We start from the raw sequence: 15982 nt of genomic DNA, 5'->3' as shown, positions 1-15982 counted from the left end.
GACTCTCCTCTCCAATACCCTGGCGTAGGCCTTACCAGGGAGGCTGAGGAGTGTGATCCCCCTGTAGTTGGAACACACCCTCCGGTCACCTTTCTTATGAAGGGGGACCACCACCCCAGTCTGCCAGTCCAGAGGCACTGTCCCCGATCACCACGTAATCTTGAAGAGGCGTGTCAACCATGACAGCCCCACAACATCCAAAGACTTGAGGTACTCAGGGCGGATCTCTTTCACCCCCGAAGCCCTGCCACTGCGGATCTTTTTAACCACCTTGGTGACTTCAGCTTGGGTGATGAGAGAGTCCAACCCAGAGTCCCCAGCCTCTGCTTCCACCAGGGAATGCGTGATGGCAGGATTGAGGAGATCCTCGAAGTATTCCTTCCACCGCCCGATAATACCCTCAGTCGAGGTCAGCAGCCTCCCACCCCCACTGTAAACAGTGTTAGCGAAGCACTGCTTCCCCCTCCTGAGGCGCTGGATGGTTTGCCAGAATTGCTTCAAGGCCAACCGGTAGTCCTTCTCCATGGCCTCACCGAACTCCTCCCAGGCCCAAGTTTTTCCCTCTGCCACAGCCCGGGCCGTGGCACGCTTGGCCTTACGGTACCCGTCAGCCGCCTCAGGAGTCCCACAAGCCAACCACAGCCAATAGGACTCCTTCTTCAGCTTGACAGCATCCCTTACTGCCGGTGTCCACCGCAGACCTTACGGCCACAGCTATGGGCGGCAGCATCCACAATAGATGCGGAGAGGTCAATGATCGACTTTGTTGTCGTATCGTCAGACCTTCGGCCGCATGTTTTGGACACTTGGTTGAAGAGAGGGGCTGAGCTGTCCACTGATCATCACCTGGTGGGGAGTTCGATCCGCTGGAGGAGGAGAAAGCCGGACAGACTTGGCAGGCCCAAGTGCATAGTGAGGGTATGCTGGGAACGTCTGGCGGAACCCCTCGGCCAGGGATGTATTCAACTCCCACATCCGGGAAAACCTTGACCAGATTCCGGGGGATGTTGGAGACATAGAGTCCGAGTGGACCTTTGTATCCATATTTAGTCAATTCTAGTGGATCACTTGACAATTCAAATCAAAACATAAAGACAAAGTATAATTAATGTGTTAGACATGGAGCTAGGTAACAAACAGCACGATCCGGTGGTTGAAAACAGAAAACCAGAGAGAACAAATATTGATGTAGGGAGGAGAATAGACCAATGAACCTAGGAAAATAATCAGGAGGAATATGAGGCAACTGGCAACAAGGAGTGCAGAGCAACTGATGGAGGGAGGGTGAATAACACATGAGCAGGGAATAACTCAATACACAGGAATATAAATCAGAATCAGAATCAGAATCAGAAAAGCTTTATTGCCAAGTACGTTTTTGGACATACAAGGAATTTGTTTTGGCGTAGTCGGTGCAATACAGTACAAATTAAACAGTACAAACATATCTACAATATAATATAAATATAAGTGCACAGTTTTAAGTGAGTGAGAGTAAATATAGAGCAGTATAAGATGCAAGAGCAATACAACAGTGCAGGTGATCATTGTGCAAGTAAAGCAGTGCAAGTAAGCAGGAGTCCAAGCTGAGCGTTAATGTAACGCATAGAGTTACAGGTTACAGGTGTCCTGTCAGCAAAAAAAAGGGGGGGTGTGGGGGAAAGGGAGAGTGTCAGTGTGGTTTCCGGGCTTTGTTAACCAGGCTGGTGGCAGATGGGAAAAAAACTGTTCTTGTGGCGTGAGGTTTTGGTCCGGATGGACCGCAGCCTCCTGCCAGAGGGGAGAGTCTCAAAGAGTCTGTGACCGGGGTGGGAGGGATCAGCCAGAATCTTCCCTGCCCGCTTCAGGGTCCTGGAGGTGTACAGTTCCTGGAGCGACAGTAGACTGCAGCCAATCACCTTCTCAGCAGACCGAATGACACGCTGCAGCCTGCCCTTATCCTTGGCTGTAGCAGCGGCATACCAGATGGTGATGGAGGAGGTGAGGATGGACTCAATGATGGCTGTGTAGAAGTGCACCATCATAGTCTTTGGCAGGTTGAATTTCTTCAGCTGCCGCAGGAAGAACATCCTCTGCTGGGCTTTCTTGATGAGGGAGCTGATGTTTGGCTCCCACTTGAGATCCTGGGAGATGATGGTTCCCAGGAAGCGGAAAGATTCCACAGTGTCAATTGTGGAGTCACAGAGGGTGATGGGGGCAGGTGGGGCTGGGTTCTGCCTGAAGTTCACAACCATCTCCACTGTCTTTAGAGCGTTGAGCTCAAGGCTGTTCTGGCTGCACCAGTCCAACAGATGGTCCACCTCCCATCTGTATGCGGACTCGTCACCATCAGAGATGAGTCCGATCAGGGTGGTGTCGTCCGCAAACTTCAGAAGCTTGACAGACTGGTGACTGGAGGTGCAGCTGTTGGTGTACAGGGAGAAGAGCAGAGGAGAGAGAACACAGCCTTGGGGGGAACCGGTGCTGATGGTCAGGGAGTCAGAGACGTGCTTCCCCAGCCTCACGCGCTGCTTCCTGTCAGACAGGAAGTCAGTGATCCACCTGCAGGTGGAGTCGGGCACACTCAGCTGGGAGAGCTTCTCCTGTAGCAGAACTGGGACGATGGTGTTGAAGGCAGAGCTGAAATCCACAAACAGGATCCTGGCATAGGTTCCTGTGGAGTCCAGGTGCCGGAGGATGAAGTGAAGGGCTAGGTTGACTGCATCATCTACAGACCTGTTGGCTCTGTAGGCAAACTGCAGGGGGTCAAGGAGGGGGTCGGTGATGTCTTTTAGGTGTGAGAGCACAAGGCGCTCAAAGGACTTCATCACCACAGAGGTCAGGGCGACGGGTCTGAAGTCATTAAGCCCTGTGGTCCTTGGCTTCTTGGGAACAGGGACGATGGTGGAGGACTTGAAGCAGGCTGGCACATGACATGTCTCCAGTGAGGTGTTAAAAATGTCTGTGAAGACTGGAGACAGCTGATCAGCGCAGTGCTTCAGGCTGGCTGGTGAGACAGAATCCGGACCAGCAGCTTTCCGGGGGTTCTGTCTCCTGAAGAGTTTGTTGACATTCCTCTCCTGGATGGAAAGAGCCGTCCTCGGCGTGGGTAGGGGGCTGGTGGGGGGGAACTTCAGGGTGGGGGTTGGAGGTGCCAAGGCCCCTCTTGAGGTTGGGGAGGTGGGGGTGGTGGATTGTGGCTGCAGCTGTTGAGGGGTGTCGTGGGAGATGGTTGCAGGACTGTCCCTTTGTCTTTCAAAGCGGCAGTAGAACTCGTTCAGGTCGTTGGCGAGGCGTCGGTCGTTGATGGAGTGGGGGGCTTTCGGCTTGTAGTTGGTGATTTGCTTGAGCCCTTTCCAGACAGACGCAGAGTCGTTGGCTGAGAACTGGTTTTGGAGCTTCTCAGAGTACAGTCGTTTGGCCTCTTTCACTGCCTTGCCAAACTTGTACTTGGCCTCTCTGTATATGTCTTTGTCCCCACTCCTGAAGGCCTCTTCCTTATCCAGTCTTAACCTTCTGAGTTTAGCTGTAAACCAGGGTTTGTCGTTGTTGTAACTCACCCTGGTGCATGATGGTACACAGCTGTCCTCACAGAAGCTGATGTAGGAAGTCACAGCCTCTGTGTACTCGTCCAGACTGTTGGTAGTAGTCCTGAACACATCCCAGTCTGTACAGCCTAAACACGCCTGGAGATTCTCCACAGCCTCACTGCTCCACTTCCTTGTCGTCCTCACAACAGGTTTGCAGAGCTTAAGTTTCTGCCTGTATGCAGGAATCAGGTGGACCATGATGTGGTCGGATTGGCCCAGTGCAGCACGTGGGACGGCGTGATAAGCGTCTCTGATGGTGGTGTAACAGTGATCCAGAATGTTGTCCTCTCTGGTCGGACATTTTATAAACTGTCTGTATTTGGGGAGTTCGTGGGTCAGATTACCTTTGTTAAAGTCACCAGCGACGATTACTAAGGAGTCCGGGTTGGTCCGCTCCACACTCAGTATCTGGTCGGCGAGCATGCGCTGTGCGACCTGCACGTTAGCTTGCGGTGGGATGTAAACACCGACCAGGATGAACGAAGCGAACTCACGGGGGGAATAGAAAGGCTTACAGTTTATGATGAAGGATTCCAGGTCTGGAGAACAGTGCTGCTGAATCACTGTCACGTCGTTGCACCAACCACTGTTGAGGTAAAAACAGATTCCTCCACCTTTCGCTTTGCCGGAGAGTTCCGTGTCTCTGTCCGCTCTGTAGAGCTGGAATCCTGCCAGCTGCAGCGCAGAGTCCGGTATTAATCCACACAGCCACGTCTCCGTGAAGCACAAAACTGCCGATGAATAAAAGTCCCTGTTTTTCCCCAACAACAGTTGTAGTTCCTCCATTTTGTTGGGAAGTGAGCGCACGTTAGAGAGAAATATTCCAGGTAACGGTGTTCGTAGTCCACGCTGGCGAAGACGTACCAGCACCCCAGCCCGTTTCCCTCTCTTCCGGCGTTTCACCGCGTGAACAAAGGTGAACGCACCTTTGACCAGAATGTCCAAATATTCCAGAGCAGTAGGCAGAAATGTTGGAAATAACTCCTCTGGTGTAGTAGCCCTGATGTTCATGAGTTCTTCTCTGGTGAGAGAGCTCCGGGTACCATCACAGAAGATGGTACCCAGAGCTAAAGAGCAGAATTATCTAAACATATAATCCTGGTCTAATACGAATACCTGAAATAACCGTAACTGAAAGTGAATTAACATATAAGCAAGAACAACCAAACATCTAAGTGAACTGAATAGATAAACAATAAAACTAACTAAAGAACATAAACAGGGAGGTACCAGATCTATAAAGAAATAAAAACCAAACAATCTAAACACCAGAATGAATCTAATAAACCTTAATTTACTGAAATAAAGCAAGTGAAAAACATGGAAGTATGGATCATGACAATAACCACATTTTCTGGGAACTGCTTCACATCAGTGTTGCATACAAGTGACCCACTACTGGGACCTCTTAGCTGTTGTTCCAGCCCTGGATTATTGTATTACATTTAATAAGTCCTTTGCATTCTTGGTTTTGCCTCAGAAATAGCATGTTTCATGTCACACAGTGTCTATAAACTAGTCCAGGGGTGGGACTGACCATTCCATAAAGTTAATATTATTGGCCTGGAACTAAGAGGCCGCTAACTTGATGTGTTTGGAGTTGTCATCTTGTTGAAACGCTCGCTTAAAGGGTAATTCCTCTTCAGTATTAGGACACAGGACCTCTTCAAGTATTTTTAAGTATTCAGATTATTCCATAATCCCTATAAAAGGTCTGACATCAGGCATCACTGCCTCAATAGTGATGACTGCCCATGAAATGCAGTTTTAAGGAACTGTAAACGTTTGGTATAAATTAACTTACAATAAAAATATAACACAATAAATTACTTCTTTCTGACTAGTTTTGAGTGAGATAATGTAATCGCCTAAAGAAAGTGTCTAATAATTTGGGTATGGGCCATTAGATTGTGGCCAAAATGTCAAATCTAAAGAAATTTCCCCGTGTTCCACAATAAGGTATCTTACTATGATCTATATGTAATGTCTCCAGTGATTTCTGTTGCTGGCACAGATAAGAATGAATGGACTTTTCCAGATGCACAATTGAGTTCCATCATACACTGATTTATTTAGGATGAATTTCTTTTAGCACTGGCACAGTTTCTGCTGTTTTTTAAACAGTCCATTTCACCAACTAGTTGTTATCAGCTTCTTTTTTTAAGTGTTCTGTATATTTTATTTATCAAAATAATTTGCTCATGTATAAGAAACTGCATTTTGTGTCTAAATGGCTTTACCGGTGCCAGATGAAGATTCCCTTTGATAAAACTGATGTAGTGGGAGGCTATTACAATGAAATAACGAGTGGAAATCAAATGAATAAGCAGGCATATCTGTCCAACCTGAGAAAATAATGGAGTGCTACCACTCAATAGCAATGTAAATAATCCAAAATCAATGTGGAGGGGCATCTCAGTAAATTAGAATCTCATCAAACTTTTATTTTTATAAGTATTCCAAGCGTTTAATTTTGCTAATTTTGATAGTTATGGCCAACAGCAAATGAAAACATATACATTTCTGTTTCTCAAAACACTTTAATATTACATAAAACCGATAAAAAAAGGGTTTTTAAAACAGAGGTCCTGGCCTCCTGAAAGATATGTCCATAATCTGTATACTATATGCACAAAATATTTGTTCAGGGCTCATTTGCATGAACTGTTGCATCAATGTGGCGTGGCATGGAGGAGATCAGCCTGTGGCTCTGCTAAGGAAGCCCAAATTGCTTTAAAGGTGACCTATAATCTCCATTTTTAGGTCAGGCAAAGTTGTGGGCCATTCAAACAGTGATAACGTGCTCATCAAATCAGATATAGGTACTTTTGGCTGAGCAGGTGCCAAGTCTAGCAAGAAAATAAAATCAGCATCTACTTATAGCTTTTTAGCAAAGCGAAGCATGAAGTGCTTAAAAAAATATTTTCAGGCAGCTGTGCTTACTTTGTACTTGATTAAACACTGTGGACCAACAGGAACAGATGGCATGTCTTCAGTCATCACTGACTGTGGAAAATTCCCACTGAACCTAAAGCAACTTCGATTCTGTGCCTATCCTCTCTTCTCCCAGACTCTGGGACATTGATTTCCAGATGAAATTCAAAATTTACTTTATGTGGAACTGACTTTTTTACCACTGATTGACAGTCCACTCCTTTTTTTCCTTAGGTCAGGTAAGACCGTTCTGATGTGATCTTTGGTTTAGGAGTGCCGTAGCAAAAACAATTCTAGAGTTTTAGCTACTTTCCTGATCATCTCTGTATGTAGTGGCTCTCAAAGCACTTACTCCAGCCACACTACATACCTTGTGAATCTCAAGGAAAAAACTCTTGAATGGGCTTTACTTCAAAACCCTTTCAATTCTCTGGCTATCTATGTTACATGTGCACCAATTTGTACGACATTTTCTCCTTGCAATAAACCTTCCATTAATATGCTTGAACACTGCACTCCCAGCCAGCTTCTTTAGCAATGATAGTTTGTGGCGTACCCTCCATGTGGAGGGTGTCAATGAATTTCAACTGGACAACTGTCAGGTCAGCAGTCTTCTTGATTGTGTAGGTCACAACACATTTCTTTATTAAAAATATTTTTAAAGGTTTTATTAATATCAAAATCTTAGGTTGCATTAGCTGTTAGCCACAATCATCAGATATAACAGAACTAGAGGCCTAAACTATATCAGTAAATGTGTATTAAATCTATGTATTAAAGACACAGATTTATTACATACAGATGTATGTTCATCAAATGCATTGTACTGCATACAATACCTTTGTACTTTCATCAACTCATAACAATGATTTACCAATATTCCGTAAGTGTTATACCATTTAATATGATTATTATTTCATGCTCAATATAAAAATGTTTCTGTGGCCTGTATTATTTCCTCATATTTTTAAAACAGATTGTTTTACCAAGAGTTTGCATCAGATGCATTTATACAAAAATTCTTTGACATTGCCCTTGGCTGAAACAGTACCTCGTGATAATGTTTAAATTGATTCCTTATATTCTATACACCAAGATTCCTGTAGCCTAAAAAAAGCTGAATATAGAAATTAAGTTTTTTTTTTTCTTTTTTTTCACTTTTTGTATGGCCTCTTGCAAGACAGCACAGCATGTTGCAAAAAATGTAAGAGTGTCATGTTTGATTATGGTTAAAAGCTGCCAGGTCCTGTCTTACTGAGCGTTTGAAACCTTTGAATAAAGAAATCTCTAACCTGGGTTTATTTCACTATCTCCTTCTCAAGCTACATGTCCTCCTACACTTCCCTGCATGTTCTGGATGATCTGAACATTAAATGAAAAGTCAAAGCTAAAGGGTTCACCTGCATTTGTTTGTATGATGATCTTGTGTGAAATGGTTAAATATGCAATAAAAAACAACATGAATCTCACCTTATTTAGGCTTCAGAGCTTAAAGCATAGACATATTTAAGTAATATCAAATAAAACTAAGAGCTTCCCGAACACATTATTGAGCACAAATCCAATTCACCAGCTTAACAGCATAACTCCTAAAGAGTTTGTGAAAGTGTTGGAAATGTTAAATCCTCCCAATTAAATAAAAATAAATGACTAGGTGGTTTGCAATAAAGCATGAATACTAGTTCTTGCTAGTTTTCATTAAAACGAAGTAAAAAAAAGCTGTGGCGTGATGAAGCGGAGAACAATTTACTGACTCTGTCAGTATGAAAGCATTGCGTGATTTGATGGCTCTGTCCAGCGCCAGGAGAGTTAAATCCTCTCTATCAGCTTCTGAAAATCAAGGCACTAAATTTCTAGAGCACAGTGCTCCTGTTCATGTCTGCCAAGCCAAACATAGTATGTGCTTATATCATGACAGTTATCTTTAGAGGTTAACATCTAGGCAAAGTAATAAACAAGGTTTGGTAACCCTGTCATGATGTTTTTATTGTCCTTTTTCCTTCTACCCACCACTCAAATGACTATAAATGGCAACAGTAATTTCAACCTGGAAAGACTCACAAATAGAAGACAGGGATGCAGTTGGAAAAGTTTATTAGTGAATGTTTATTTCTTTGGCGCTCATACCCCAGTGGAAGACGTGAATGCTAAGAATGACATGTGCTTGAATGAACATCTTAGGGTTAGATTTAAAGATGTCTTCTCCCCAGGGATCCGATCCTGGTGGTGGAGTGGAGGCCTGAGGAGATTTGGAAGCCAAATGGTGGAGGACGGTCAAAGTTCAGCTGAAAAACAGAGGGTTCCATGGATGAAGATCTTTTAAAGCGGAGCCTTGAAGGATGATTGTCCGGGGAGAAATGTGGACTTGATGCTGATTGGAGGAGTAATTAGACGAAGCTGGAGGTGATGGTAAGTCCTCCATGTTGAGTTTTCATTTCAAAGAAAAACAAGAACATCAACATATAATTCCTAAACAATGCAATAATTTGTGGACACCATGTCTCACAAAATAATTAACCCTCAATTTGACAATTTGATATTTGTTCCCAACTCGTTTTTATACAGTTTTTTGTTTAAATCTTCATCGTGATAAAAATGTTCTTAATTCCTTATCACAGTTATTTGCTTGTTTGCCCCTGACAGACGTGAACCTCTTTTAATATTTGCTTTATCCTTTATTTTTCTAAAGATACATTTCATTTATACTTATCAATTTTTTGCTGTCATATAATTTTAAGGCCTGCAATTTAATAAGTCTTTCATTAGTTGGTTCATTCTTATCTGATTTATAGGTCAGTTTTTTGGGTAGCACATCAATTGGTTTAGTTTTGGATTTATCTTTTTTACCTCTTTCTTCCACACAATAAGTAATCTATGAGACTATTAGGAAGCAGTAAAGCATGTGTGGAGTTTTATGGTCAGTCAGTCAGTCATTTTCTACCGCTTATTCCATAGTGGATCGGGGGGAAGCTGGTGCCTATCTCCAGCAGTCTACAGGCGAGAGGTGAAGAACACCCTGGACAGAGGAGTTTTATGGTCTAGAATTTTATATAATAATGCAGCAGTTTTAGACATTTACTTTTTTATATCATTTATTTGAAGCTTCCAGCACAATTTATGATTAGTTATTACTCCCAGAAATTTGTTTTTAAACATTCTTTTAACCAGAATATTGTTCATCATGTGACCTCCTTTTTCTGTGCCTGCTGCTAACTTTTACACATTTATTTATGTTAGATTTTAATACTACTTTAGTTTTAAAAGCTTATGTCTTGCTCTCCTGTGCCCTAGATACCTGTCTCTCCTATGTGTCTACAGATTACTGCCCATCACTCTGTAGTCACATAAAACAGAGGAATCCCCTGCTGGTATTTCTCGTCATGCAGCCTTCCACTTCCACCTCGTCTGTCTACCCTGCTCTGTTGATCAGCCACAATCAGCAACCTCATACTCAGCCATTCTTTTGTCATTTCCCTCACTCTCCAACTCTGTTAGTTTTGCGATACTCCTTCATGTCTCCAATCATTCACCAATCAGGTAAGATTGTATACATTATTGCAACAATTTACATGAACATACTTTTTTAACACACTTTGAACTTCCATCTCCTCTTAGGCAGAGCTGCTGAGCAAACTTTCCTTGATGATCATAATTAATGTTTTACAATAAAATGCTTAAAACTGAACCTAGAAATATACAAACAGTACCTTTCAAAAGATTTGGATACATTGAAAATAAATGTGAGATGTGCCTGAGGTTTTATTTTGGCACAGTGTATAAAACACGTCATAAAGATTTTGAGTTAAAACTAAATACAAAAAACTAGAATCTAAAAGAACCACTTAAAAAATGCTTTACAACGACAAATATATTAATTTATATTTTTCTTTGGTATATATCCTACAGTTTAGAAATATGTGAGTAAACATTTTAATCATAACATTTCAAACTGGAAGCTGCATGATAGATAAATGCAAATGTCATATTTTGCAAATAACATCATGAAGACATTGTAAGAAAAAACAAGACAGGCATAGTTGACTGTAAAATTATCTTCCTTAAATAGTAAAACCCACAAACAAAATTACTGCGATGGACTGGCGACTTGTCCAGGGTGTACCCCACCTCTCGCCCATAGACTGCTGGAGATAGGCACCAGCTTCCTCGTGACCCACTATGGAATAAGCGGAAGAAAAGGACTGACTGACAAACAAAATTTCAAATGGTATGGCTAGAAAAACTATAGCAATATCTAAACATACTACCAAAATTTCTTGTTGCAATGCTAATACTATAATGGTTTGCTTTACCCAAAGCAACATGCTACATTTTCCATAATGGTTCACTGTTGACTCAGGCCAATGGGTGCATTTTAATTAGTTAAATAAGTATTTGTTAGCAAATAAATAGCTTTAAATGATCAGAAATTAAGGTTTACTCACTTATTACTGTAAATATTTTTCCAGATAGAAAAGCCCATGAAGTTATTACTCTGTGCAGCAAACAACAAAGCTTTTCCTTTGACAAAGTCTGCAAAAAGGGTTTGAATATCACTTTCTGAAAGTCATGTGATAAATTAAAGCACTGTTATTGTTTCTTTATAGTCTTCCGTCTTTTAAAAGCATTGCATCATTTAAAGGGATCCATTGCAGAGATGTGACAGGACAAAAATGGGTTTGTTGCCTAAGGGCATCACAGTTTCATAAAGGTTTTTTTTTTCTCCCGCCAGTCTCTTAGTTTAAGAATTTATGAATACTGTATTTTCTGAAATCTTCTAGTTTAAAGTAGCTTTCTCTTTTTATAATTTCTCAGAACAAAGCAGACTTTTCCAGCTTTTATCAGTTCCTTTAACCTCAAAAATAGTCTTCATGACCCCTTACCTTTGTCAGCCCCATCCTCTTTATCTTTTCTACTAGTGTATAACAAGTCTGTAACTCCAGCAAGTCTGCCAAGAGAAGCCCTGATAAAACACAATTCCCTGGCTTGTGGAGCATAATTGTAACCACAGTAACTGAGATAATCACAGGACAGTGAGTGGAGAACACTGCAGTTTCCAGAAAAGGTCACCTTTCTAATGAGGAATATTAACCTGCTCTCTGGCCACAAAGACCCATTTTGTGCCACACGAGCCAGTGGAGGCTGCCAGCTGGGGAGCATTTATAAAACAAGCTTTTCAGGGGATTTCTTTCAGTGGGTTAACCATAGCCTAAGCTGAACTCAGAAAAGGAAGCAAAATAAGTAATGAAGGGTTTTTAAAGTAATCCCTATGATCTAGGATAATTTCACACTGTTAAACAAGAGACTTTTTACTATCCTTAAATGTTCTATTAGGGACTTTTTTTTAAATGAGAATGTTAGCGCAGTGTTTGAAAATGAACATTTAGTAAAAAAAGGTTTTTGCTGAACAACAACTTGAACAGCTTGAATCTGCCAGTTTAGTTCACAACTATGAAACATTATTATTGACTATCGGCATATTTATCTTAAAAGCATGAAAAAATCTCAAACACCCTGCATGCAATCTTTTTTCTCTGGGAAAAGCTGGAATACCAACATTGACAACCTCACTACTTTATTGATTCAAACAAAAGATGAAAGACAAACAGCTCAAAGATAAGTGGATAGGAATATGGGATGATAAAATAAATGGTATTAGAGAAAATGCTAATTTCTCAATGTCAAAGTAAATCACACACTCATTGAGTAATTTATCCTAATCTGACCAATCCTTTGTTGTTGTTAATGAAAACAAATGAGCCTTTTGATCTGTAATTTGATCTGTAATTTGTTATTACTGTATTATTTCATTTTCAGTCTCATTTACACACATATCTGTTTTTTTATAGGCCATACTGCTGAGATGTGTCTCTGAGAACTTGGATACAGGTTGTACCCATTAATAGTACACTATCGAGTAGTGATGAGATAATGTAATTAAATACAGCATACAGGGGGAAATTTACAAAGTTACATGCAAAGTCTGCAAACCGTACATATCCTTCTGAATCTCATAGTTCACACATGTGAATATCTGCTCCTGAAACTCCTAAAGTGGGAAAATAGTTCTCTGCTCCGCTGCAGTTTGCCAACATTTAAATGAAACATTATACATGCATTTGGGGGAAAGTCTGTCCATTTTATGAATAGTAATTTAGATTACAACTACATAAATTCTGAATTGTGGTGTACTAATTCACCTGGTGTGCTTCTGGCTTTACAAAATACAAAGTGAGGTTGTCATAGGAGGTAGAAATTATACCCTCTTCTCATGCTTGATATTTATGACATTTTGTCAACAAATAAATAATCCAAACTGTTACCAATCCTTTTGATGCTTTAAAAAAAAAAAGATTTAGAAACAGGTAGGGTCGGCCAGCAGGCCCATATCCAGCACCTTGTAGTAGAATCAAGAGACTCGTTTTTTTTTTATTTCAGAGGAAAGTAACAGAATGAAATCAAAGTCAAGAAAGTGCAGCTGTTTCCCATTTATTCTATTTATCAGAAATTAGTATAATAATTGATAGGATAGAGTACATGTAAAAACTTTTGAATTTTATATACAGCCATTTCAATAAATTAGAGAATCGGTTCCAATGAGGCTCATTTGTCAGATTAAAAGTACCTTTTGAAACTAACAAGCTTTAAGCAGCTATTAAACATACTTTTCATTAAGCCAACAATTCAGTATCATATTTTTGTTTTATTCAATTCAGTTAAGCTTAGTTATTTAGCACCAATTCACAACACATGCTGTCTCAAGGCACTACAATAAAAAAAAAAAAAAAAAAGTAAATTCAGTCAAATTCCAGATTCCAAATGAAGTACATTCATTCCAAATTGATCCAAGTTATCAAACAATACAGTCAAATTCAGTGTACCATACATGGGCAAACTTAGCCAACAGAGTAGGACATGGGCAGGCTTGGAAAATTGGCTTGGACAGACTCAGCATGACAATAGTGTAATGTTTCCACAGAAAAAGAACCAAACAGCAGTATATATATAGGACATGGCAAAAGATAAACAGAGAGACTAATTGGCATGATGCAGGTGAACCAAATGAAGCTGATTACAAGCTGTGGCAAGAGTGAAAACAAAACATAGCTGGGACTAAACAGGAATACAAGGACACAATCAAACCTAAGGAACATCTTACAGATATAGCAGAACATAAAGTAAAATGCACGATCAATAGAATACAAGGACCATAAGAAACTAAACCTAAGGAAAGAACTAAAGCACCACCTGGACAATGAAGATCAGAGCAAGCAAGATCCAAAACTTGGGGAACATAATCAGAATTAGAGGAAAAACCTAAACAAAAACTCAAACACCCTGAAATCATGACACAATGACTTGAATCTCTCTATGACAAAATATTTTTGTTTGTCCCCTTTGATTGCCTTTGCACCTCCAGTGTTTGTGCTAAAGCAAGGGTAACGGCAACTCCAAAATGGAGAAAAGTGTACGTCTTTGTGAATTCCTCCTGTAGCTTACTAAGGAAATGCAGAAAAATATCACAAAAAAACATACTGGGCCTTCTACTAAAATTACACCTCAAGCCCTTGTGCAATGGAAATGAAAATTAACAAACATTCTTTTTGTTCCTGAAACTGATAATGTGAAATAAATTTCTCACACCAACTATGTGTACTGTAGTTGTCCAAAAAACACTTGGAACAGCAAACAGTAAAAAATACGGTTAAAAATGTAGAAATATCCTATGGTAATGTTTAATATGATTCGTATTAAGGTATTTTTGGGTCCTGTTCAAGGATTTACTCTCACTAGTGCATTGAATCATTCAATCTTCTACTCCCAAACCTCACCTCTTGCCCTAAATCAATAGCAGTCTGATTCAACAAGTTAAGGCTCCTGTTAAAGGATTTAGTGGGTAATGGGAATGCTAACTCCTGACAGATCCCCCTTTGTGCTGCTCTTCAGTATAATGAATCCAGGGACTAGAGCAGAAGGGCAAGGTATTTACCCTCGCTGCAAAGCAACTGCTGTCCATCCTCCAAACACCTTCGCTGCCACACTGAAGCCCCAGTAATGAGCTGACAGGTGCAATGTTTACACTCCTATTGCCACTCACGTCTGAGGGGCTGACTCTTGGTTTAGTCTATTTTGACATTAATGATGCCATCCAAAGTGGCTCACCTTTCCATTGTCTGTTATACATTTAAGAAAGGCGTCCTGTAGACTTGATAATTTTAGCAATAAAATTATTTTATTTTAAAATGAAAAATCCAAAATCTACCTCAGTCATTTTACAAAAATGTAAAACATTTTTTTTCACTTTTGGAGCTCCTTTTGTGTATTTCTAATGCTATTCATTTCCATGTCAGAGCCAAATGAAACATAATTTGAAAGCTAAACGCAATCCAAAACAGTAAGAGATGTTATTAAGTTTTTAGTGTTTAGTGTTTTCCTGGCTCAATTTTGGACTCTCGCAAAGCCAAAAACCTATTGTCAGTTTCTAGTTTGTCACTGGTGTTATGTTATGTCGGAACACTGATCATCTTTTCATCATGGGACCTGTTATTTGGAAGTGGTGATGACATATTCGGCAGGAACTGAACATTGTGTCCTCAAAGTTCATTGAAGCAGGAAAACAGGCAAGATTAAGGATTTGAACAAGCTTGAAAAATACCAAAATACCAATTAAATGGAAAAAGGTGACTGGGTAAAATAATCTACAAAAATACAAGTATTGTGGGGTTATTATCAACACTTACTTGGGGAATACATGCCACTAGGATGAACTAGGAAGATGGCATGCTGGTGGAGGAAGTATGATACTTTTGGAGATGTTTTATTGGGAAACCATAAGTCCAAGTGGATGTCCCTTTGACAAGAACCACCTACCTCAGCATTATTGGAGATCAAGAACAAAATACCATTCACACCTTTTCATAGATATAGTTATTCCTTATTACTGTGGTCTCTTTCAGCAGAATATGTGCTCTGCCCAAAAAAAAAAAAAAAAATGTTTTACTAATGATATGGGAAGAACAGCAAGTTTGAGGTATTGATTTAGCCTCCAAAATTACCCACTCTCGATTCAATCAAGTATCTGTGGGATGTGCTGTGATTATGAATCTAAGAATATTATTTAATATTTAATATTAATATTTTATCAAATAATATTTTGGTCCGTTAAGGGTTGTCCTGTGAATACCAGCCCAGTAAGGCAATGGTATTAGGACAAAATAGAAAGGTGTGAGATGAGCTCTGACATTATTGAACTGCAAAAACTCTACACACACATGGAATGAATTCACACAATTTCTTAAAATACAAGAATTTATTAACAAAAATAAGTAAACTCAAAGTCAAACATATTTCAATCAACAAACTATTTACTATGCTAAAACAATCCAACTAAACTATCAAGCAGAATTAAAGAATAAGGAAGACCAATGGGCTATGTACAATAGAAACAAGTTGATTAAAGATGATTGAAAACCATGATCGAA

The sequence above is a fragment of the Girardinichthys multiradiatus genome, chromosome 12 (genome assembly GCF_021462225.1).
Source record: "Girardinichthys multiradiatus isolate DD_20200921_A chromosome 12, DD_fGirMul_XY1, whole genome shotgun sequence".
In the NCBI taxonomy this organism is placed as follows: Eukaryota; Metazoa; Chordata; class Actinopteri; order Cyprinodontiformes; family Goodeidae; genus Girardinichthys; species Girardinichthys multiradiatus.
This window is presented reverse-complemented; position numbering follows the sequence as displayed.